Here is a 26,449-nt window from a genome sequence, read left to right on the forward strand (position 1 = left end):
ATGAATAGAAGTTACCAGTGGAGTTTATTAGGTGTGGTAAAACCTATGAAGTTTACATTTTTTTACAGACCTGAATACTGAGGCAATGAAAAATGATTTGCTCGTACAACCGCAAGAACTTAGATTATAGCCTTCATATAACTTGACTCTTGATTAGGCTGTATGGATGATGGTTCATATTCTTTATAGGCTTATTTTTGGCTTGCCTGTAGTTTTGACTTGGTGCGTTAATTTGTCTTACGGTTTTCTGGAAGCAGTCACACATATTTCTGTATAGAATGAAGGTAATGTGTCAAGCTGTGGTTTTGAGTTGCTTGTCCTCAAATACGACTGTGCTTCAAAGTGGAAGAAATGTTCCTCAATTCCTTTGGTTTGAAAATCATCCACCAGTTACTTCCTAATTCCAGTATGATAAAGCTGCCTTGTAAAGTGTTGCTGGCTATATTTGAAGAAACGAGGTGCTGACTAACCATGTTAGTGTTTTAGGTGACAGTCTCAGCAGCTCACACATTTTAATACCCCGAGTTTGTTGCTGCTGCCATCAGTGAAAACTGAATGTTTTTAAGTGTATGTGGTAGTACAGACATGGCCTTAAATTAAGTAGTCTCAAAAATGTTCCCATGAAGGTGCACAGTGCGACTTCTGACTGTAGATTTGTTTCTTTTTACTGAGTTGCATCTTGTTCTGTAAAGCTATGAACAAGAAGTCACTGAGGTGAAATACTTGATATGTATCTAGTAACTGATTGAGAACATATTTTGATTTGGATAATAAAAGCCTGTTTTGATGGTACAGACTGTTGTTAGGTAGTTGACTTCACAGATTTGTATAGATCACAGTTAAAATCAGTATAAAATTAAACTTTATCTCCATCCATTTCCTCAAAAGTATAAAAATGTAAGTTAACAATATTTTCGCAGAATCATTTAGGCTGGAAGAGACCATGTATGACTTAGAATCTGCCCATATTAAGAAATAATTAACTTTTTAAGTATTATTTTCTTAGATTCCCCTTCTGGATTCCATGTTTACTTTTATATTTATAGTTGCAGCTTGAGAGAATTTTGTTGTTGTCTCATACATGAGGTAGTTATCAAGGAAAGGAAACATAGAAAGGTAAAGACACAGACAGTATGTGAAGCTTGAGCATGCTTCTTTGTAAGTGAGCGTTGAAAGAAAAGATAATGATGTAAAGCACTGTGTTCCACCTATGAGGCAGTCTGAGTTACCTATTCAATAGGAGAATAAAACTGTTGTCTAATAAAACAAAGATAATTCTGGCATTTTTCTCCCCTTTCCTCGTGAACCCGAGCTGAGCAAGTGTTCTACTCTGCGTGTGTATTGTTGAGTCCTAATAGGTTTTTACCCTCTCTTACGAGTTTACTCAGTGGAGTAGTTCAAGTTAGCCTGCTTTCAAGTAGTGGCTGAGCTGAGCTGGGGTGAAAGAGGGTGAAGAGGCTGAACTGAAGCGGTTGAGCTCCTGATGAGCCGCATCCCCTGGAGGCATGGAAAGATTGTGTGCAGTGCTCAGCCTCTTCTGGTCTGTAATCTGCATCTGTCACCCCTCTTCCACTTCTCTGTGTGAAAAGTCTAGGGATGGAAGAGGCAGCACACTGGAAGGTATTATTGTCCCATGGGGGCAGAAACATCTTTTGACAGTTCCTGGTCAGGTGATGCATTCATTGTATGTTTAAAAAGTTATCGACTGAGATGGAAAAATCATATTCATTTAGTACTTAGAACATTTAGTCTCCAAAGTCTCCTGTGCTTTGTGAGGTTAAGGATAGCTTACTTTAACAGAGAAAATGTTTTATCCGTCATCTTTCCTCTGATTTCAGTTACGCAATGTCCTTGGAGCAACTTGGAAAAGATTAGAGAAGATTTCTTCTTTTTTTTTTTTTTTTTTAAGCTGTCTTTAGGAAGAGAATCATTTGGCCGTGTTGAACAGTGAATCATGAACTGGAGCTTTGAGTATTGCTTTGGTCCATGGGTCACTGTTCAGAAGGCACCGAAATGAATGCATTGTCCTCCAGAAAAAGAGTCAGAAAATTGAATTTCAGTTCTAAGAAATGTCCTTTCTCTTTCTTCAACTCTCAGCTGATCATTAATGATTTGTAGTACATGTCTGAGATGATTGGTTTTGATTTGTCCGTAAGGACGGGTGCATTATTTTGTAGCTATTTCAGCTTAACTTTTGTAGGCTACTCTGGGTCAGTGTCAGTTTAAGTTCTTATTCTTTTCTCCATTTTTTTTTAGTGTCGTTTTTTGCTGCTTTTTCATTTCCGTGTGCATTTCTTATTTTGAAGTGATGTGCAGAGCATCTGTCTGACTGTGGATCTTTTAGCATTTAGCGTTGCTGAATTGTTTAATGTAATAACTTGTTTCTGGAAAACATGTGATACCTACTGATCCTGCTTAGCTATTGTAGTTGTTATTTCACGTTTTAGACTTTGAAGTGCCTAGAGGGGCTTTGTGCTCTGCATAATGAACCGCCAGAGTTGGCATTTCTTTCTGCTGTTGCACAAGGTGTGGGTGTGTTCAGAACAGAGGTAAAAGCTTGCCCACTTTGCATGGGGTTAACAAATGCAGTGGGCTGAAAGAGAGGTCATGCAGTTCTAGCACACATGCCAAGCAATTATATTAGATGTTTTCTCAAACTTCGCCAGATTTGAGGACCAGATGATTGTATCTGCTGACATCCATGTGAATCCTAATGATGCAGCTCGACACCCATGATTTTAGTGAAGCAGAAGGATTTCTTCCTGAGGTGAGGAACTGAGGTGTTTGGCTAGTTAATTGTTTTAGTAACTCAGAAGTCTGAAGATGAGAGTATCTGCCAACTAAAATTGATATTGCGCATGCATGTAAGTATTGGACTGCCAGTATAGGATACAGTGTCCTTAAGCAATAGGGAGATTTTAGTAAAGCTTTCCTAGTGTGAAGGTAGACATATGCCTGTGGGGTCTGTGTCAGGGTAACAAGTGTGCTTGAAGTAATATGTCTTCAAAAGCTGACCTAGTCTGAACAGCGATGGTAGAGTGACCTTGCAAGTGTGCATCTACTATAACTTTGATACAGGGGTCATTTTGTATGCTATTTTCTTTATAAATCAGGTTGCTTGTGCCTTCTGCAGAGTCTACACTTTTCTGTTTCAAAATACTTCGTGTAAACATAATTTTTTACCTTAGATTGCAGAAATGTATGATATAGGGTTGTATTGGATTTGAAAAGAAAAAGCTAGTCCTTGTAAATCACCACCTTATTCTGTTTAGAGTATTATGTCACTAAGAAAATATTTCTACTTGTTCATGCAGCATGCAAGCAATATATAAGCATATAAGTGTTTTCAAAGAAAACTGGTAATTTTATAGATACCAGTTCTGCTACTGTGCTGTGCTGTTTCTTCCTCTAAAATTGTTATTGTGTGCTACAGTTGGGGTGTGATGTGTCAGATGTTCAAAACCCTCTGAATTTCAAAAAAGTTAAGGCAGATTTTTTTTTTTTTTTTTACCATAGTGATTATACTTGACATAGTATTTTGCCACAGGACAACTTTTTCCCAGTGGTGGGGCACTGAACAGCTTGCATCTGTGGGAAAGTGGTGGTGAAATTGAAAGAACAGTCTGTACCTGCCGATGTTCACTTCGGTGCCCCAGAATACGGCTTTTGGTGTCTCTGCTGCCAGAGTATACTGATGGAACAAAACAGCCTGGATCTTCATGTGTTGAAGTGAGGAAATGAAAACTTAAATCTCATTTAGATTTGGAATTAAGTGGGTTGTCAGTGTCTGTGGAGCTTGAAAGGGGGAACAGGTGAGTCTCTCACTTCTCCCTATCATGCAGTTCTCTGAAAGGGCTTGGAAGTGTTCAGTGGAGGGTAGAAGGAGACAGACGGGAGAGCTTTTGCAATAGCCAAAACTGAATTGAAAAGTAAGGGAAAAAGGGAAGACATGAAAGTCTTAATAAAAAAACCACGCTGAATTTAAAATGTACCTCAGGAAATATTTAAGAGGAAAAAATGCTGTGCTGTCTACAAGGAGAAAATATCTCTGGTGTTACTAAGACCAATGAGTTCTCCATGTGATCTGCTGAAATGCTGAACTCTCTAGGGCAGGCCTAATTTATCATCTAATTTTTGCAAGGGTTCACAGAATTCCCAGTCAGGTACTAGAAATCATGTTGCTAACCCACAGGTTCTTTTTTTTTCTACCTCCCATTTTTCCACAGTGATGGGACCTCCCATTCAAGCTGAAGAGAAGGCTCCTGTGGGTGTGGGCAATTTAAGACTTTTTTTTTTTTTTTTATAAATGAGATTCTCTCAAACAAATGTAGACAAGGAAATTGCAACATTACTTATAAATATCCTCTTTCACTCACCTTAATGTTGAAAATGCCATGAAACAGTAGGGTCAGGAATGTCTGTAGAACAGAAAAGCCACAGCTTTATTAATTTCTTTAAATCATGTAAGATAATTTCAAAAAGATACTGTCTTTCATTCCATTCACAGTCAAAGCTGGAGCTGTTCTTTCTCCCTCAGCCCCCCAAAATCTCAAGTAAGCGGGTAGGTATCTGTTGCAGCGAAGTGGAATAGCCACCTTCCTTCATTGCTGTGTCTGACTCTTCGTTTTTTCCTAATGATGACTTGTCACTCCATTCATCGTTCCTCTAACCAGAAGGCTGAAGTAGACAGCTTTGCTACTGATTGCTGGCCTTTGATCTTTCCAACCTAGGTGAAGATATCAGGAGCTACAAGTCCTATCAGCACAGTTCTTGGTTTCAGTAGTGTACCTGGGACATTCAGTCATATCAAGGACCCTTCCCAAGGAAGGCTGTTCCTGAGTATGCACTTAGATTTGCTCATATGATACATTGTTTGTATAAATTACACTTCTATGTAAGCACACACAGAAAACGCAAAATAACAGATTTTTTTCCCTGAAGTTTATACTGTAGAACTGCATGATGTCATTATTTTTAAGACTGCATAAAAATATCTTTAAAAAGATTTTTTTCCCTATAGCCATGAAGTCAGCTTGGTATGCCCCTCAAACCATGTGATACTTAAAAAACCAACACCAGTATGTCTTAAATCCAGCCCTCCCCCAGCCTCTCCAGAGGAAAGCCAAATACAGCATCTTTGACCTCTTTGTTTATCAATGGAGTAATAAGACATCTCTATTGTAGTAATAGTCTCTGATGTACCTTACACTATGTCTTGCTAATAGAGCAGGTTTGTTCCATTGGGGGTTGAGAATATTTAATCCTTTAATGCTGACATATACAGCACATAGCCATGTCAGCTACAGCTGTTTCCAAACATCAGTAACAAAATTATAGATGGTTTTGAAGCTTCTGTGGTGGAAATGAATACATCTGAGGATTCAACTTGCTGACAGTGTTTATGTAATTTAATCTTGCCATCTGGAAGAAAGTAAACACTTTTTAGGAAATTAAAGTTATGGTAGCAAGCCCCTTGTGGTTTCTGGCCACTGCAAATAAGTTGAACAAGTTGATGAAAATCTTCAATAGGGAGGGGATCATGGTTATATTTAAAAGACTGTTATATAAGTGCATTGATGCATAAAATTGTTTCAGAATATCTGCTTTATTAACTTCCCTGCTTATTCAATAGTTAGATGCCTTTCTTCTGCTCAGACAAAACCAGAATGTTTTCCAGTGAAATGTGAAGCATAGGCACAGGAAGCATAGGCATGCAGAATTCATAGGTGTAACTGAAGCAGATACGTGACTGCTTTTCTTATCCTATTTTTCTGTTCTATTTTCCTGTTCCTTGTTTTGTTGTTTTTGTTTTTTTTTTTGGGGGGGGGTGTTCATCCTATAGGATATTTGCCTTCTCAGATGTCTACTCTTTTTTTTTCCTTTATTTTTCTGCTTCATTATTTGCTGAGCTTGTTACATTTCTCTATGTTTTAGCTTGGTTTTCTGAAGGAACGGAGTTTACGCAATCTATCATGTGTGCATCAGTTCTGCTGTAATAATTTTGAACCTGTTAGCCAATTTCACGTGAACAGGAGTTTCAGAAAAAGATTCCAAAGGCACTGAGTTCCCACAATGTTTATGAATCCAGGTGGCTTGGTAAAGGGGAGGAACCTTAATAATGCCCTACAACATGAGCTGTATGGAGAGAAAAGGATAGAGGTGTTTGTGGCAAACCAGGGTTAATTAATTATTCTGCTAATAAGATTGCTTAAATGCTAGCCCCTTCCCCTTGCTATTCCATTCTGTTCTTTTTTTGTTTGTGCCATCTGATGTGAAGTTTTACATGATAGGTGGAGGCAAGATACTTCTTATGATTGTCATGACCTAAGACATTATATACATACAAGACTTTTCTGATAGGAAGCTGATTTTTAGAGGTACGTGATTTGACAGTGTCAGCCATTTCACACATGGAAATTGTATGATTGATAAGAGTGAAGGGACCAAATTGGAGCATATGAAAGCTTAGTTTGCCTTTATGCTTTGATCCTTTAAGATCATCTTTATCTTTGTGAAGGATATTTACTGTGGATTTTTTTTTAATTCTTTAATGAAATCTTAAATTGTTAAATCTCTAAATTATGCAGCATTATTTAAGAAATTTAGGATTTGTGACAAGATCAGTGAACACACAAGTAAAGGGTATGGTAGTGATGCCCTTGGTTCCTAAGGGGAGGAGGGCAGGAAAAAAATTAGCAGAGGTATGGACTCAGCTGAAATAGCTTGGTAATAATAAAATGAGAGCAACCTCTTGCAGCATTCTGTAAAGGGTCTGTAAAACCAGGGGAAAGCCATAGGCTGTTCCTGATTAACTTTGTCTGGTGAGTTCAGTTGATTCTTTCAGCCTCTGTATTCTCTGCTGTTTGAGATCACATTCACCCTTCATTCTTGATGTCTAAATCCTCTTCCTTTGCTCTCTTGCTAGAAGCATTGATTTATTTACTTGAGCTTGTACAAGCATGACAGTGTTCTGCTAAGATTAACAATACTGTTACTATATAGGAGCTGGTCAAGTAGTGGGATTTTAAACTAAAATATCTAACTTCATATTCAGTGTAAGCTGCCTGTTAACATCTTTTTAGGTCTGAATAGGCTTGAAAAAAAATCTAGCTCTAAGCCTTGATAATTGAACTTAAGCTCCTAAGTTGCTTATCTACTTCTGAAATTTAAACCTGATCCCTGTTATAAAACTGCAGTGAAGATATGGATGAAAATTAAAGAGGATGTTAATGAAAAAATTCTCATTTAGGTTTGCTTCCTAGCAGTATAAGCAAAAATTATGGGAATGTTGATCTGATTTTTATTGTCTTGCATATGAATGACTTCATAAAGCTGGTTAGTTGGTGTCCAAATCATGCCACTTTCCAACTTCATCAATGTGACCTCGACGTTTTGCTTGAAACAGACAAACTGGTGAGTTCGTAAACATTTGTAGCTGTGCCCTGTGTTAAATAAGGACTATGCTTTATTTTCATGCAATAAAATTTAATTAGTTGTAAGTCAGGTTTTGCTTTAGTTGTAATTAGTTTAGCGTATAATTATTGCATCTAATAGCAATCTGAAATCTGCAAGCATTTTGATCTCATTCCAAGTTAAAAAAACCCAGCCCTCTTAGATGTATTCAATCAGTAGCTGTAATAGAATCTTATTAGTCAACCGTATTACAGACTGCTGTGTAAATCTTTAAGTGACTGAAGCAGTGTTTTCACTGATGCTTATTAAGTGTTGCATTAAGAAGATATGTAAATATTTTTTATATTCGGTTTGGTTTGTTAGAAGATTAGGAAAAAATCAACAATTTGGGTTTTCTTGGCAAACTCGGTGTTTGGTTTTTGATTCTGATCTTTTTTCATTTTTATTTCAAAATTAATTTTTAAAGCTGTAGCTTTCATAAAATATAACTGGGAACTGTGTGTGGAAATGTTACTCTTTCGAGACATATAGCAAATCTCATAATTTGCACATAGTATTGCTGATTAAAAAATATTACAATGGTTTGTTGGTATTTTTTGAACAACATAATGTGTCTTTTGGTTGTGGCTGGTTGGCATTTCTAAAGAAGTTGCCCTGCCAAAGAAAATTCTGTCAGCTCTGCCTATGGATTTCCTTGTGGAAATGGCTTTACAGCAAGAGATCAGTGCAGAAAGTCTGCTGTGGTGTTAGTTGCAGTGGAGTAATAGAGAGCAGAGCTTCTGTTCTTGCTTTCAATCCAACCCAGTTTATTTTTTTCAGATATAACTAGCAGCATTTTAAAGTATTACTTGCTAGTAATGATGTTGTGATTTAGATTTGATCTATACTATTATTACTATTAAGGTTCTTATATGTTTGCTCCATAAAAGGTCTTCTCTTTTTCTCTGCTGATCATTTCATCAGCCTGTAGGTCAGGAAACTACAACTAATCAGAGCATAGAGAATGGCAGTTTTTAAGGTATCGAATAAATGAACAGTAAACAGCCTTGTACTTGATGGATATTTGTCTTTGGAAGCTCCGTAGTCTGACTGGGTGGGATAAATGACCTCAACTAGAAAAGAAATATTTTGGGATTGTCATTTCAAAAAGGAATATGTACTTTAGACTAGGAAGGAGTAGCCTCATTTTTTAGAGAATGTGTTTTCCAGTTCCTTCTCTGATTTTGCGTTTACCTGCCCTAAAACACTAACTCAGATATTTCTGTTAAATTTAGCAGGCACATCTTGTGAGTCAACCTGTCATTTACTTTTCTAGCCTTTCTATTTTAGAACAATGAGTGGGGTTCAGTTCTTAATTCTGGTTTGTTTGTTTTTTTTCTCCTCAGAGCAATTGCATTGGTATTATCTGGCATATTTTTAAAGTATAAAACCAGTATATTGTGTGTGTATTATTACATGTATAACTGTGTGTGCGTAAATACTTGTGTATGCAGGTATTATGTATCTTAGAACTCAATACTATACATATAAGTATGTGAATATGTGCATAATACAGAATTAAAAGCTTAAATTAGAGAACATAGTTATGTAGAAACACAGAAACACACACCCTCCCACCCCCCATGAAACTAACCAGTGATCAAAACAAAAGGGAAAATAATTTTGCTTATAATATAGTGGTATAATTGGGTTTTAGGTTTTTTGCATCTAGGCGACATTAAACCTTGGTTTAAAAAGGCATTCTCAACATTTTAGGATTGAAAATAATTTGCAACCCAAATATAATAACAAAAACATAAGTCAGATCTGTTCCTCTTATCACTCAAGATGCTGTAGTTAGAAGGTGGATGTAGAAATGATACAAAATATCCAGCAGCTTTACAACAAAGACTAGTCTAAGTATAAATAAATACTTGGAAATGTTTTGTCTTTACATTGAAAGGAATCTTCAAAAAAAAAAAGTGATTCAATTCAGTGTGACAAATGAAGTATGAATTCCATTTTGAAATAAATAAAAGGGCTTTATTTTTATTCCTTTAACCACGGTTTACCCAAATATATGAATATTCTATTCTGTGCTAAACACGTTCAGAAGATCAAAGTTGCCAGTCAGTGGAGCCTGTGTGTATTTTCTAGGCCACAGCCACTGAGCTAACTGAGGGAAGCAGAGAGATGTGAAGATCTAGAATAATAGAAAGCATTTGCATCTTGTAAATCTGAATTTCAACTGGATGCTTGCAATTAGAAAAGTGCAACTACAAGGGGAAGTATTTGTTCCCCACCTTAGTCTCAGAAGGTCTTGCAGCCAATTAGGACACTTGTTACAGATTATTATTTATTGCAGATCTCCACCAGAAAAAAAAAATAAAAAATCTGTGATTTTTCTGCTATGATGAACAGAGACAGAAACTCCACTTCAGAGTTGGTACGATCCTTGTATTTCATGTAGATATAAAGGTAAAGCATCCTACATAGACAAAAAAAGATGTTAAATATCCATCTCGAGAATTCAGAATATAACTATCTCAGTCTTTGTGGTAGTAGTGAGCTGCACCATAGGAAATAAAAGCAATATTTGCTGGGTAGCATAGTAGAGCTCAAGAGCAAAATAACAGAGAGAAAAAATATTTCATTTTTTTAAACAGGCTTTCTAGAGCAAATATCTAGTGATTGTTTTCTATTGCCCCATCCTTTGATGAAATATATGATCCTGGCCCTACTGTCTAATTAATTACTGAGCAAGGAGTCTTCAGGTTGATTTACACAGTGCCCCTGTTGGATAAACAAGCTAGAAATTTATTACTTGGTAACTTATTCAGGTGTATGGGTTTGGGTTTTAACATTACTTGCATTTTTTTGTTGTTCCTTTCAGGATATAATAAGTTAAATAGCGTTTCAAGACCTGAAAGCTTGCATGGGATTAAGAGAGTATAGGAATATATTTTGGGGTCTTATGGTAGAGAAGTAGGTGAACTTCTGGAAAACAAAGGACAAAAAAGCCAGAAGTGCAGGGTGAGTGACTAGCTAAAGGAAGATGGATTTGAGCACCAGGTGGCACCCTTTTCCCATAACAAGTTAATAGTTGATGGATGACAAAAGCATCAGGTGGTTCTCATAGGCTTATTGACATAATATCCTCCCTTCAGTACCTCTTCACTTGTCCTTTCTTTGGTTTTGGAATTGCTAGTTTTGGGATGGCTATTTGAGAGGCCGCAAGTGCTATGATTGTTGCAGAGCTGCTAGGGTGCTGGTTGGCTTGTTGGTCAGGAGTTAATGCATGTCCATTGGCTGGTTCCCCAGAGCTGCTAGAGGGGAGAACCAAGCAGTCAACCAAATGTCTGCATCAGATCAAGAACATGTAGGGAGTGTAGGAGCTAAAATGAGAAGACACCAGACACCAAAATGAGATGATCGAGGAGTCAGGAATTTATCAAAAAGGGATAAATAACTGAAAATCAATAGTATGGATTGGAAGCAAAATAGAGATGCGTATAAGGAGATATGGAGACTATATAACAATTTTGAAGAAAAGAAAATAATGGGAAGAAGCAGCAAATCCTCTGTCTGCTCTTACTTCAGTAGTTTCAAGGAAAACACCTAAAAAACATTATAAAGATAACAGATAGCCCTAAGAGGAGAAAGCACCCAAGAGAAAATAAATGTAATTTTTTTTTTTTTCTTTCTTTTTCGGGGCAGTTTTTGGAGAACATATTTTAGGCTCTGGTGTGGGAAGGGACAGTAGAAAGAGAGTATTGGATACCTGATTATGTTGATGATTTATCATCTGTCCAGGCTAACATATATCTGTGGTTGGTCATGGTTATATAGCAGCAGCTTTTCCAATTGATAGCCGAGTTTGTGCTTTTCAGATTTGCATCTCCATAATTTGAATGGTACTGTTGCTTTTAATGCCAGGGTAGAGATTGTGAATACTGAAACTGATAAGGCAAAAAGCATTCTAAACCTGTAGTTAAAAACATCTCTTGTTTCCAGATAGTACTTCTTGCTGAATCCTGAAGTATGTGATAAGTGTTGCTTTGGAAAGCATTTTGTGTCCTTAAGATAGAAAAGCATATTTCAGCATCTGATAACTAAAAAGAAACTCTTCCAAGGCTGCTGACCCAGACTCTTTAAGACAGGCTTGAATTTAGTTAAATTTAATTCCAGACTGCTTTTACTGACCTTCCCTCCCCCTCTCTCCTTGCATATTCCCTTGGTGGTCTTTCAAAAGCCAGGTGTCTGGGATTGTCTCCAGCCTGCTCTGAAAGCACCCCAGGCCTTGGATTAATACGTGAGAGCTGCCTTTTATTTAAGTCCATTCATTTGCATAATGCCTGTTCAATCAAACCCACTTGCAGTGTACAGCCAAGCTGAACCAAAACCTTAGCAGGTCGGTAGCACATGGTCCTGCTTTTTACTGAATTTAACTTAAAATGTTGCACCTTTTCTCAACGAAAACTAAAGAATATTGCAGAGGCATTTTTGATTTCTTATTCACAGAGAGATTTTGAGAGATCTTCGCTGATCTTTGGGTAAAGAACAGAAAAAGCAAAGCACGTAAAAAGCTACAGCTCCTACTTAAAAGGTTTGAGTGTAGATCTAATAGCAGAGTATATCAAGGTGAAAATTTCATTGTGTGTATGTAGCATGACAGTACACCACCACTATCAAAAATACTTTCCATAATACATAGAACAGCTTTACCTGGACTGCATCAATGTCATTCTGTTATACCAAGTTTTCACTCCAAAAGCAATGTTTCCACTAAATGAAACACTTTCATTAGAGTAATTTTCTTAACATAGCTCTGAATTACTTGTATTTCAACCCCAGTTTTTTTGTTATCCTCTGCAAGCATATTGAACTACAGATTGAAGGGTCTGGGGCAGTTTGTTTGTTTTATTGGTTTGGCCTTTTCTGATAATCCTGATTGTCATCTTTTATGCCTTGACATTGCTTTTTATTAGAGTCTTCCTCAATATTGAAAGTGGGCCACAGGGACCTGATTCAGTTAGGAGTAGAAGGAACAACATCAGAAAAGAGTGAGCCCTGCTTAGAATGTGTGTTCTAAATGCTCACACAGTTAAATTTGCAAACGGATTGTATTATTAGTGTTTATTTTCATTAGAGGTGATATCCAAGTTCTCCGGCCTGGGTAGCACTTGAGCAGTGAGTAAACAAAGTACAGAATTCCATGAAAATAAAGATGATCATGAAAAGAGCCAAATTTTAGGATACCTGTTACTTTAGTGATAGACTTTCTTGTTCCAAGTTGCTTTGAAATACACAATTTGGTATCAGTGAATTAGCAGTGCATTTTTTTTGCAAAATTTCTTTGCTACTTTTTTTTTTTAGATGAAAACACTGTGTTTGATCATCAGTTGATTCCAGGACTTAGATATAATATTGTTGCTACTTACACAATATGGAACTGCTTGATTTCCCTAATGAGCAAATAGTTGTTTCCCTTGATTTGAACTGTATGTAATTCCCATATTTTTGATATATTTGTTTAGACTGGAGCAGTGTGTTAATAAAATGTTGATCAAGATTATTTTTGCTCTTAATGTACCATGCTATTGTTTATAGTCATTCAATGACTTCAGAATGAGAGTGATTGCATTTTACTACCATTTTTAAATTAGCTTTATGAATGTGATCTTACTTGTATTTTTTAATTTTGTAGATAGTTCAGTAGTACACATACAGAAATCTCAATTTTCTATTGCTCCCCATTGACTCTAATTATCTTTGTGAACTTCAAATGGGTGGGGTTTTTCCCTAAAAATCAAAAACCTTTGCTCTGTTTTCTTTAGAATTTCAAGATTTGGTGCCCTGCATGTACTAATAAAGCATAAGACCAGAGCATTTTCTCTATGGTTTAGTTATCTACACTTGATTGTAAAATTTTGGAATATATTTACAGTGAAGTTATGCTAAAAGTTTTTTTTTAAAAAGAGTATTTAAGTTCTTAGATTTAGCAGCTGATAGAGCCTAATGTGGGGAAGACAGTTGCATGAAATGGGTGCCAGACTTGGTCTTGGTCCTCTATTGCAGTAAATGTGTAGGGTTTTTTTCCTTCTTAGCCTAAGCATCTTAACACAGATTATGAAGATATATATGAATAAGGAGTGTTTATACATCTAGGAGAGTGAAGGTTGTACATTTTAAAAGCTATACTGTAAAGTCTGGGTAACAGTGACAGGGAAATAGCAGAAACAAAACCAAGAAATGGTGGATTGGAATAAAAGTTCAGTTTATACTGTGAAACAGAAATATTCATTAGGCAGAGGTTTCCTAATCTTTGAATTATGGAATTGTGAAATAGTTATGGCAGAACATGTTGCTTACTGATTTACGTGGTTCATCACGTGTATAGTGGAAAACGGAGGATATTGTGATCTCTGAAAATATTCTCTAGATTATTTCCCCCCTCTTTGTTTTACTGTACCATGGTCATTTAAGAGAAGTAATGGATTTAACATGGAGGTCAAGACTGGATGGTGATGCGCCTCTTCTGTCCAAAATGCATTGAGGTGCATTTGCCTTTTCAAAGCATACCTCCTGGCCCACATTTTAATGTCTGTTGGCATCAGAATATCTTCGAGTAGTCAGGCACACAATATGTCCAAATAATTTTCCTTTGCTGGTGGCTCCTAAAAAGAGTTGCCTAGAGCAATTGACATGGTCTTTCGTTGAATATTTCCAATCCATGATGGTGATATCTTTACACCAGCTTTGGCTGGTATCTCTAGCACAAATGGTCCATGGAGTTTTCCATTAACTTCTGTAAATACTGAGATCTCCTTTTCACTACCACATGCCAATCATGAGGTCACTGTCTGTCATGAAAATATATGACCTGCAGTGCTCTACATAATACAGAGGCACTTTACTCCTATCATTTCTGCTTTTTTCTTCCCTGTCTACATTGGTTTAAGGCTTACTTGACACATATTAGTATGCGAACCTTCTCTGCAAAAAACCTCAAATAGGAGTAGCTGACAATGTGTTAATAGAAGGTGAGTACTGAGAATATGTTCAGTGCCATTTCAGAAAGCTTAGAGAATAAGTCATTAAAAAAAAATAGTCAAGAGTTTTAAAGCTCTTTGAAACTGGGTTTTGTGACCATATTTTGATATTGACGAAACACATCACAATCCTGGCTTCAAAATAAAATTTGAAGAGGTGTGCTTGTGTCTACAGCATATTTCACTAATGCATATTTTAATTAAAAGTAAGAATTTCTGACCTTAACTAGTTAGAAATAATTGCTATAGAGTGGGCGAGGAAAGCTTGAGTTTGTTGAAGATAGCCTGAGGGAATGGGCTCAGACAAAAGTTTGGTCATTATAACTGTAAGATCAGGGAAAAAAACATAAACCATTGTGACTAAAGGTGGAAAAAAAAAAAAGGATGAAAGGAGGAGGGAAATGCTAGTAATAAATGGGTCATAGGTATTGGGGGGGGGGGGGGGCGGATTTTATTGCTAATCTGGCACATATGTCCTACTTATGCATAGCCCAGTTCTGTGAAGTGCTGCTAAATTACTCAATGAGCACACTCTTCAGTTAGAACCATAAGAGAGAGTTGTGTCTTAAACAAAAGAAATGTATTTCGTGGTTTGAGATTAGCTGAAAGAATCATAATGAACAGAAATCAGATTTGCTTTCTAAATATTTTGGGTTTGAGAGAAATATCTTAAGGTTCAGACCCTAATTACTTTGGTTTATTGTTGCTTGATTATCTGGCATTTAAAATTTGAAAGATGACTGCACAGTTTTATTCTTCAGTTTTTATAAATAGTGCTAAATAAATAACAGAAGAATAGCGTATAGAAGTATTCAGCTTTCTTGTTTGTGGCGTTTTTTTGTTGTTTGGTTTGGTTGGGGGTTTTTTTAGAGGTTACAGAGCATTATTACTGGGAATTGTGAAACAATTGCAAGTGTGAGTATAGTAAAGCAGGATCCTTGATTTAACTTCACCGGATGTAAATATGTTATAAGCAGAGAGCTTATATACAAAGCTGACAACAGCCAGTTGTGACCACAGTTTTAAAAGGTTCTCTTTTAAAAGGCTGAAATGCACACAAATAAAGTTTGCAACTTTAATCATTTGAAGCAGTTGTTTCAGTCTACAAAGCATGACATTTCTGTGATAGATTTTTGCTAAAAGGTAGGTTTTGTGATAAGAGTATTGGATTCAAATGAATAATATGCAAAAGGCATCTGTATTGACTTCTTGCCTGTCAAAAGTAGATTTAAATTTATTATACATGTTGCAGTTTTGTTGGTATAAAAATTGCTTAGGAGTCTGTCTAACAATATTTGATTCTTCCTTTGTGCTACACAAACCCCAGCAATAACAGGGAGGTTTTTAAAAATATGTATTAATAACGCATGTAAACTTCCTCACCCACCCCTTCTTCTTTTTTGATCTTTGAGTCATACTGTCAGTTTTGATGAGTTCTTAAACTTGCATATGCAGGAGATTTGTGATGTGTTTTGGATAAGACAGGAAGGTTTAATGGTCTGTCCTGGAGATACAGACTGGCACCTTTTCTGTTCCTAAATATCAAAAGCAGACTCAACAGTGTGACAGTGGAAGAAAATTGAGCTTGGTTTATCCTGACAATAGGTATTTTGAGATGAAGAAAATAGATGGAACTTGCTAAAGGAGAAATCCCAGAAGCAGCCAAGCTCAGAAGGCTGATATTAATACTGTGTAGCAATTACTGAGGAATGGGTGAAGCTGGGAGTAATGGCTTCCCAGTGGAAACTTGAGTTCAGTCTGGTCCTTCAAGAAGTGTAAGAAAGCTTCCATCAGAGGTACATCTTCTATGTTTCAAGGCATAATGTGTCAAAGTGACCTTGAAAAAAGAAAATCACACTGATGAGAGACTGCAAGTTTTAATTACAAATGAAACATTTATACAGTACCACAAGAGAATGGAAGCAGCCTTCAAGAGGAAGACTTTTAAAAAGCAAAATTGGGTAGATTTGAACAAATGCAAGTTGTCCAACTTTCGGTGGAAACAGTTGGTTTGCTTCCTGTGACTTGCTTTCCATGGGCTAAGTTGAGGATTAGTAATGATCTCTCTTAAAATTAAAAAGCTAGTCTAACACATGACTTGCATTGCAAAAAATGACTGTTTTTTTATGTCTGCTGCACACATCTGGGTCTTATTTTACAGTAAATTAAAATCTTTTCAGTTGTACTGAAAGTACACATTGGATATTAACCCGCTTACAGTTGAAAAGGTTTTAGCAAGTTGTAGTAGGAATGTACTTGATCTCCCTTGCTTTGGCTTTTGGTCATTTAGAATCTCACCTGTGCCTTGACAGAGCTCAGATGTTAAACAAGGGTTATGCAGGAGCAGGTGGAAGGAAGCAAAAAGTGATGAGATAAAATAATGAATACAAAATTATGAACTTCTTAAAGAGATTAAAAGTCATTTGTGATAGCTTGTTCAGTGTTTGGTTCTTTTTTAGTTGGCTTTATTTTGTTGATTGGGGATGTGTGTATGTGCCGGTATATTTTTCTGGTCCAAAGAGGCACCTTTTATTACATTCCTTCAAGGTTGTTTGGAATAAACTGCCTTATATCATTATCTGTATAATTCCTAACTTTATACAAAGCATACTACCATAATTGATAGTATTTTTTTTCTTCTAAAAAGACCTCTGACATCATCTCAGAATTTTCTGTCAAAACCACTTAATTTTGCTGGATGTGGCACTGCTATACATTAGGCATTGTTGCTATGAGGCTTTCTATATACAGAGTTTTGCAATGCTAATGTTTATATGTAACTGAGCTGTGCTTGCAGTTTAGGCTGTGGTATGTATAGACTTGTGGAAATTGATAAGCAGCTCTTAAACACTTTTTTTCACTTTTTTTTTTTTTTTAATACTGGGAAGCTGTATATCTGAATTGACTGGCATTTTAACTGCACTCAACTACCTAAGACGAGTCAGTCATGTAGAACAAAGCATATTGCTGTGTGGACTTTTTTGTTGGGATACAATCATTGATGCGTATTCTGTAAAGGCTTATTTCTTCACTCTTTTCATGAAAATAAAAATGTCACCAGAGTGCATGCTTTGTATTTACTAACTTCTCTTTAGCTCATTGCATGAGCCATGTAGCATGTTCATATATATATATGTGTGTGTGTACTCATTTTTAGATGTTAATTGGAGGCTAATGAGGTTTAAATTGATGATGCAGCAGAATAAACACCATTGTCTTTGCAAACACTTGAGTGTTTGACCAGAAAGTGTTTTAAATCCTTACAGTGATGCATTATGGAGACCTCATTGTGAAGCTGACCAAACATACTGAGTAATGCAGGTTCTTCTGACTTTCTGAACGTAAGGTCAGAGTTTGACTGGAGCCTTCAGTTAGCAAAAATACTGTCACTGTTCCTGAGACAACAAAGACCTCTTAGCCACTGCTGGGTAATTAATATTTTCTGACTTGTCTCCCAGAGATGAAATGCCTGTTGGTTACAATTCCATTATTGCTCTTGCATGTGTTATGACAACCCTATACTCTCCAAAGCAGAGCCCTGAATTATATTGCATGCTGTATATATCTGGCAGTCTTTCCTGACCAAGTAAGTGGAAAAAGTAATGATGTGGAAGATCTTAAAGGAAAATCTTTCCATTTCACCAAATCTCTTGCTTCCGTTTCCTGAATTAGTCTGTGAGTGAAACATGCACCTTTATAATGGTGTGCACAATTTACAGTGTAAGATAAAATTGTTCAGAAGAAAATACTATTTGCCTATGGCAAATGCACAAAATATTCTATCATCTGGCTTCTTTCTAAAAAATGGTAATGCTTTCAATGTGTGCTGCTGCAAGAAAATAAGAGGTTTCATTATGAGTTAAGAAGCTGAGCTGTAAACTCTAGGATAATTAGAATAATCAGTCTCTAGCCTAAAATGTTGCTACTATGTAGTTAGTTTATGTGAGGTAGGAAACAAAGCGCATGTTTCTTTGCAAAGGAGATGGTATAAAATTAAAATGTGTTATTTCATTAAATATGGGTACTATAGCAAAATTGTGGGGATGAAATTCCAAGTGTACAGTTATCAAAGGGGGCAAGGGGAGCGAAACAACAGTTCCAAAGTATTTTAAGATGCTTTAAAATAATATATATATATAATCTAGGATAGAATAATGATGCAACTGAAGATTATTCCCAATTTTTAATTGTTTTCAGGATAATATAAACATACCCTAAGATGCTCTGGGCAGTTGTTTATTCTGTGCTTTCATTAAACTAGTAACATGTGTTAGCCCTTTCAGGTAGATATGGGTGATATTATATTCATATAATATCAATTATATTTGTCTTCTATATTTCAAAAAATAACATGCATGGTTTCAATATATTTCTTGCATCTAGTACAGTCTTTGTTTTGAGGTACACAGAAAGGAATATTAAATTTCATCTCGAAAGCACTGTTTACGAGTTATTTGAGTAAAGTTAAGCATGTTTTGCCTGAAATCAATATTAATATTAAAATTAGTTGATTATTTTTTAAACATTTCAGATTTGAACTGTAGAATACAATAAAGGTATCTGATTGTGGCCTTTGATACTTTTCATGCCTGCCACTGAATTTATACAAATACAATTTTGCCCTGGTTTTCCCATTTATGGAGTTGGAATAGTGCCCATCCTGGTCAAGTGCTCTGATGCTTGTTGGACTATAAATCTGCCCTGTGTGTTCTGTGTTGTAAGTACCGTTATCACTACAGTATCAAGAATTTGTTCAGGAGAATATGTTTGCCATGAGGCAAATATATTTGTCAAGGGACACAAGGACAGTTTTTTTTTTTTTGTTTTTTTTTTTTTGTTTTGTTCAGGTTTTTTTCCCCATTTTGTTTACATGCCCTTTATTCTGCTTCTTTGTGTACAAATTTAAGGCCACTGTGGGGCTCGTGTCTGAGCATAGTATCTGATCAGCAGAATGTCTTCTGCTGAATAATAGTGCAAAGTATATGGCACAACTCCATAAACTGGAAAGAAATTGGTAGCTTTCTATTTTGAACATGTTTTATGTATTTTTAACAGTTAAGTTCTTACATTCAGAAATACATTGTCTTTCAGTTACTTTATCAAGTGGAAAAACAGGTAATCTTCCAGCTTGATACCAGTCGGCATTAACCTTCTAAACAGCACACTTAAGTCTCAAACAATTTCCATTAAGTGTGTGCATGTTAAAATACGTACTTTGACTTTTCTCCTTTTCATGCACTGTGAGAACAGGTTTATTAGTGGGAAAAGAAGTATTGACTGACATATTAAGCAATGAAAGATAAGCATTTGTAGGGAAAAATGAGAAACTTCAGAAAAATATAAAAATAATCTCAAAGTTTCTCTTTCCCTGCATATGACCAAGTGAATTACAAATAATAATGGAAGAGATTAAAAGATGTTAATAGGGGGTGGAAAAACTATAGCCATGCTTAAAGAATTTTTTTTTTTCCCTGTAAAGTAAAAGGTTTTGACTTGCTTAAATAAAAACAATCCAACCCAACAAAAACAACCCTCCAAAACCTAACCAGAAACCGCTCGGGCAAACAAAAAAATCATACATGCTCACAAGGCATCCCAGAAATCAATTACTGAACACATAGACCAGGAGAGCTAAGGAATATCTTTGTTTCTGTTGCTTACCTGCAGTGTAGAGTAACAAGTATCCCAAATTTAGGAGCAAATTGTGGGATTCTTAGGAAGAAGAATCCAGTACTTGATACCCTAGTTAGTAACTGATTTTGACTGCTGCTCTTATATACTTAGTCTTTCAGCTACATAGAGCTGTGTGATAAGGAAATGTAGTGAAGACATCTAGAGATGTGAGTAGATCAACTAAAAGGTTTTATCTTTCATTCTTTTTCACAGTAATTTATAGAGTACAACTCTGAGATAAGACCCTGGGTTTGGGTGCTTGTTGATAGAGGAAGAACAAGCAGTGATAAGCTGCAAATTAGAAAAAATGACAATCACTAAAAAAGTTATTTTCAGGCTCCTGGCTGAACTACTTTAGCTAAAGGGTTCTTGGGATGTGGGATTCACCCTGGGAACTGTTAGGGTTTTCTTGGGCTCATTTAGTAATTTTTATGTAAAAAAAATAAGGATAACCTGGTTGATTCCTTAAAATGCTATAGCTGTAAAATGAGAACATTAATGGAAAAGCTAATACCCTTTGTTAGCTGAAATGTCGTGGCTGGTTTATCTCTATGGAAGAGAAAGAATTAAAGAAAATCTGATATTTGTATTTGTGGTGTCTATGGCTTAGAAACTACCTGAATGTTTCAAACACCATGATAAGATGATTTTATTCCCCCCCCCCCCCCCCCCCCCCCCGCTAATTTGGCTTAATTTGCTTCCTTCTTTTTAGTATGTGTAACTGACAAAAATAAAGGGTTACTTTGCTCAAGGGAATGCGCTAAAATTTTAGCTATGCCTGTATGAAGCATGCTACTTCTCTTACGTAAAAGGTGTCAACAATTCAGCTGAGAATTCCACTAATTAATGTTACGTGGGCTTCATGGCATTTAACAAACAGAATAGCTTTGCTAATGCATCATTAGCAAAAAAAATGTCCTTTCATTCCTCATAACTGAGAGTGCCTGTGCAAGCCACGTGTTTCTTGTCTTGAATTGTAGCCTGCTTTTTCAGCCTTCCTAAATTGCAAATACTATTGATTAACTGTAAAGGTACCGTGTGTAGTATGATAAACAGTTAGGCACCAGTGTTCAAAGAGATCTCAAATAGGACATCTTAACAGCAGTATGTTCTTATAGATCTCTGTGTAGCAGATGAAGTATCCCACACAGATACTTGCACTAAGTATTTCATCTAAAGGATTGTCAGGTATGCTTCTGAAAGCATCTGCAGGTGATTATGTTGTTCAGATAGACAGGAAGTACTGCATAAACATGGAAAAATCAACTGCAAGTTTAGAATGGGAGAAAGTAATTTCTTGCCTGCTGTGATGTTCATGAATCAAGAGAGAGTTTATGTTAATGGGTTATGGAGATGAATTTAGTAAGCCTCATCTTTCGTTTTGAAAGGTAAATAAAGGTTGGCTAGAATACTGACCTGTTTCCTTTGTGAGCAGGTGTGGACTCAAGTTGAATTTCGTGAAAAGAAAAACATACTATGTTAGTGCTAAGTTAAAGGTGTTGACTGCTAACAGATCTTTCTGCCCTGCCTTTAACCTAGATAAACAGTGTCAATCAAAAGTCTACTATAGAATAAAAATTTGCAGCAGAACTAATTGATACATGCAGATTTGGGGGGGGGGTAGCTAAAAAATTGAAACATTGTATTTAATGATAACCTAAAATGTATAATTAGATAAAGCAATTAAGATGGTTTCATACTAGCTTGGTACTTTCTGTTAAAATGTGGCAGGGCAAAATTCCAGTTAGCTTGTTCCTTTTGTAGTTTGTAATGATGTATCCAGTAAGGAATTAAACATACCAGGGGGAGTAAAATAAAATAACAAGGTATCTAGATTATTTGAACAAAAAATAAAAAAAAAAAATCATGAAAAAAAATGCTGTGAAGTTCACAAAAGACGTTGAATATGTTGTCATAGGACTTTCCCTTAAGTATGTTCTTACAAATAGAATATGGACATCTTACAAAGATGTGTTAAGGAAGGGTTCTCCTTTTTATGAAGAGCATGTAAAGCTTCCAAAACAGAGAAGGCCTTTTCTCCTATTAATAGTTTGTCAACCAACTCTCTTGTCTTTTTTCAACTTCCCTGGGTAGAAACGGGATATTAAAATTAAATCAGAAATGAGAGCATATTCCAGGTGTTCTGGGGTCTATTACCTCTCTGGGTATTAATCTCAGAAATTCTTCAGTTTACAATTGCTGCCATGTGCCGGTCACTTATTAATTTTCCATAGATCTTGATTGATGCCATACTCTTCGGGCTACTGCTATTGTAGGAGTACAGTGAGCCTGAATGCAGAGTTTGTATTACTGGAAAAAGAATTGCAGTTATAAATTATTCTGTGGTTGTATGTGAATAGGTATTTGAGCTGGGAGGGACCTACCTCCAGAGGTTGCCTTGTTCAGCTCAAAGCAGGTTTGCTTAGATGGGGTTGCTCAGTGCTGCATCCAGCTGAGTCCTGGAGCATCTGCAGGATGGAGACCCCATGGCCTGTCTGAGCAACCTGTGCTGGTGTTTGCTTGTCCTTATGGTAAAAACTTAATGGTTTCAGATGAACTAGCAGGTAGGAACTGACTTCATCTTTCTGCTGCTTTCCCCTGGCCCCTTTCCCTTTTTTTCTGAACCTGAGCATAAATAAAACTCCCCTCCTTTTATACTGCAGCTCTTGCTAGACTGCTTGCCTCTCTCTCCTCACAGAAGAGAACACTTCTTAACACTTATGTACTTTGAAAAAGATATATTGTCTAGTTGTAGTTTTGTGTGAAGTGAGAAAGAGCACGCTTTCTCCTAGTTGCTTCTGCTTCAATGATAGGCTTTCCATTTTCCATAGGAGTCTATTGCAAGGTGAAAGAAAGAGATACTGGCAACAATCAGGCAACTGTTTCTTTAGCTTTAGAGGTAAGCTGTCATTAGGTATCCTGTTTATATGGTATTGTGAGGGAAGAGAGAAGGAACTGGGAAACTAACAGTGGTGTTTAAGATGACATTTCCATGTTTAAAAATAGCTTGCCCTTATCTGTGGATGCATATAACCAAATAATACTAGTGCTCACCCTTTACTGATGTTACATGCATCTTACCCTTCGCCTGTTGAAGTGCAGAATTTCTGACTTTCCCCACCTCTAGTTGGCAAATAGGTGTGCTTCTTACGTCACTACCAGTATAAAAAAAAACAGTACTTGAGCTATTTATTCAGTTGTTTATCGACACTGAAAATGGTTTTTAAAGGAGCGTGTAGCTCAGGATATAGTTTTTGGCTGAGGCAAGGTGAATCATACTCTTTGCTGGGAAAGTATTTCCCAAGTTTCTTACAGTGGAAAAACTTTGACTGAGGATGTGTTTTACCTGCTTCCACAGTACTCAGCCCCTATGCCACAGGTTTAAAAGCTGGGAATTTGTCAGTTGTAGAAAGGCTGTAGTAACTCTCCGGGTTGTTGGTTTTGGTTTTTGTCTTTTTTTTTTCTTGGGGGTTGGGCTATCAGCAGAATGAACTGTTAACTGTTTGAATTCAGTTTTGTGTGTGGTTTGTTTGTTTTTTTCTGCAATAACACAAATATAAGAATATGCTGGAATATAAATTTGAGTAACATTTCTTTCAAAGAACACATAATATGTCTCTGCACTGTGGAATGCTTCAATTTAGTAGGCTAATGGTATACGGAAAGGTTAATCGGGTGTCTTCTTTTTCTGAGGCAGCTATTTCTAGGAATAGCTGTGTCTGAGCTTTTTATCCCAATTTCTATCAACCAGATTTCAACAATGAACAGCCCAAAGGAGCATAAACAGCAGCTTCTGTTGTGGAGTATACTTCCTTTTTACTTTAAAGCGATGATTAACCCTTTTTAAAACTTCCTTTTGATGTGACCAGACAAAGAGAAACCCCTATAGCCATTTGGGATTTGCCTGCAGTGAACCTTCTTCAAAAATCATGACCTTGGCTGTCCAAGTGACAAGGCTCTCAAGTTGGTAAAGTAGATTTAAATGAGACGAAAGCAGAAAGTCAAATATGTGTATTTGTTGCCGTAGATGTCGTGTGACAACTAGCAATACTTTGTATTAGTTAAAGCACATGTGAGGATATTAACCACACAGGTTGTTGCTGACAGAACAGAAAACACAACTAATGTCACGCAACAATGCAGTGGCACAGATATACCGACATCCTTCTATCTGAACATGCAAGCATCTAATACATAAAAATGAACATAGTCTATGTTTACTTTTGTCTGGTGATAGTAATATTGGCAAAGTCTTTCTCCAGTTACAAGGACATTCTTTGTAATGCAGATCTGTGTCTGTCTACCTCTTCTTTATGGACATAGCAACTTTTTGTCAATCAAGAAGTCCCAAGTGAGGCTTTCCTATCACGGTAGAAGAACTCAGTAACTTGTTATTCAAACCCTTATGATAGAATACAGTTTCTGTCTTCAGAAATTGGGTTCTTTACACATTTCCCTGGGAAAGAATGCACTCCAGTGATTGTTTCAATGTATGCACTGGGTTATAAAGGGAGTTTCAGAGATATTGTACTTATCAGCTGCACATGAACAGTTTGTGGTTTGAAGAGGGAACCTGGGATGGAGAAATGTAACCTTCTGTATCCAATTTTACCCAATGGAATATGGCATTAAACAACCCTATCGTATGTTTAAAATTTTGTTTTGTCTGTTGGAACACTAGACCAAATGGTTTATCTGGAAAAGCTTATGGATAGTTTGCTCATCATTGTTTCCTCATTTTCTACTTTATAAGTCAGATAATGTGAGGAAATATATTGCGATAACTTTGATTAACCTTAAAGTTCAGTATGGTGTTAAACTCTACCTTATGTCTTAATTATTTTATTGTAATGCAGAAGTTGTCCTTGTTTCATTTAAGGCGTACATTTGAATTAAAGTCAGATTGAACTGAGGACTGAAAATCAGATGACTGAAATGTTTAATTAGGAAAGGGTATGGATGTTCTATTTCACAAGAACTACTTGAAGAATTAAACATCCTCAGGAAATAAATGATTACTTCTTTTAATGTGTGAACTGGACTGACATCAGCCCAGTGTTTTCAGTTTTAAAGAATATGCTGGTGAGTTTTCTTTTTCTTTCCTTTTCTTTTTTTTTTTTCTTTTTTTCTTGTGTGTTCCACTGTCTGCTGCATTTACCTTGTCTCCTTTTATACGCTTTTTTTTATACATTAGTTTACAAATGGAAGATTTTCTTGATGTATACATTTGATAGCTTACCTGTACAAGTAATAAGCATAAACTATGCAAATATATTTGCTGCCTATGTAAGACAGACTAGACAGCTGTGTATCACCATCCTTTTTTTTTTTATATAGCTTTTAGCATTGCTGTTGCTTTGAGCATATTGTAGCGTTTCTTGTTTCTGAGACTTAAAGTGGAACAGCCTTACAAAGAAATGTCCTTTCATTATAAGATTGCAAAGTGAAAATGAATGAACAGAGAGAGTATGCCAGGACTATAATAATGTTTGTAACATTCATTAAGTTGTTTGTTAAGTAATGCATTCAGACGGACTAGTGTTTCCCAGCTTCTACATCTCCCATTATGCGTTCTAGTAAATTAAAGCTAGGAAACCTTTGTTGAAGTTATAATACTCAAACTGACATCTAATTCCCCCAGACAATAGGTACAAGCCTGCAAGCCTTTCTAATTCTTTCCAGTCTTTACATTTATTGATTCTTTTGTAAATGTGTTTCATCCAATCTGTTACAAACAGCATGGTTAGAAGTGTGAAGTTTACCATGTTTGACCTAGGGCACATTAAAAACAATGGTTATCTCGCATACGGTCATGCATCCCAGACTTACTTTTAATCAAAAGAAAATTTGGATCTGTAGTGGCTCCACTGATTTGATAACCCACTTTGCTTAGAAGGACTGACATGTTAATTCTTTGCTCTGACTGGTTTAGATCTGAATTTAGTTCAGCTATCATTCTTATGCTAGACTCTAAATGTTTTATTACTAGTGTTGGCTTATGTGAATAGCTTATTTTGATTCAAGACTTCATTCTGTCTAGTCTTGAGGAATGTTTTGCATATACAGATGTAAGTTTCTTACTGCGAAGTAAAGATCTAATAATTTTTCATTATTTTTCTGAAGCTGTCAGGTTTTTGGCTTCTCATTATTGAAAATTTACCAAAGAGTCCATTCATAATCTCTGACTGGATAGAACAGAAAATTTTAATGAAATTAACATACTACATTTTTATTATTTTGTGCATATCTTACACTCTAAAACATATGTAATAAATAATTGATAATAAACAAACACATCTCATTTTTCCCACCATATTCATCATCAGTTTTAA

General features: G+C 36.1%; 1 protein-coding gene across 19 annotated transcripts in view; it reads left to right on the forward strand.

Moving 5' to 3' along the window:
• Nucleotides 1–26,449, forward strand: part of TENM3 (teneurin transmembrane protein 3) — a 413,751-nt gene that overhangs the window by 14,120 nt on the left and 373,182 nt on the right. The window contains exon 2 of one of the 19 annotated variants that reach the window (XM_062625044.1): nucleotides 22,949–23,016. The exons of the other annotated variants lie outside the window; for them this stretch is intronic. The gene's annotated coding sequence lies outside the window, so the exon portion shown is untranslated. The remainder of the gene's footprint in view (nucleotides 1–22,948; nucleotides 23,017–26,449) is intronic. 19 annotated transcript variants of the gene reach the window in all.

Source organism: Pezoporus occidentalis, unplaced genomic scaffold (genome assembly GCF_034315485.1).
Source record: "Pezoporus occidentalis ecotype Australia unplaced genomic scaffold, CSIRO_AGI_Poc_V1 ctg1, whole genome shotgun sequence".
NCBI classification, from domain to species: Eukaryota; Metazoa; Chordata; class Aves; order Psittaciformes; family Psittacidae; genus Pezoporus; species Pezoporus occidentalis.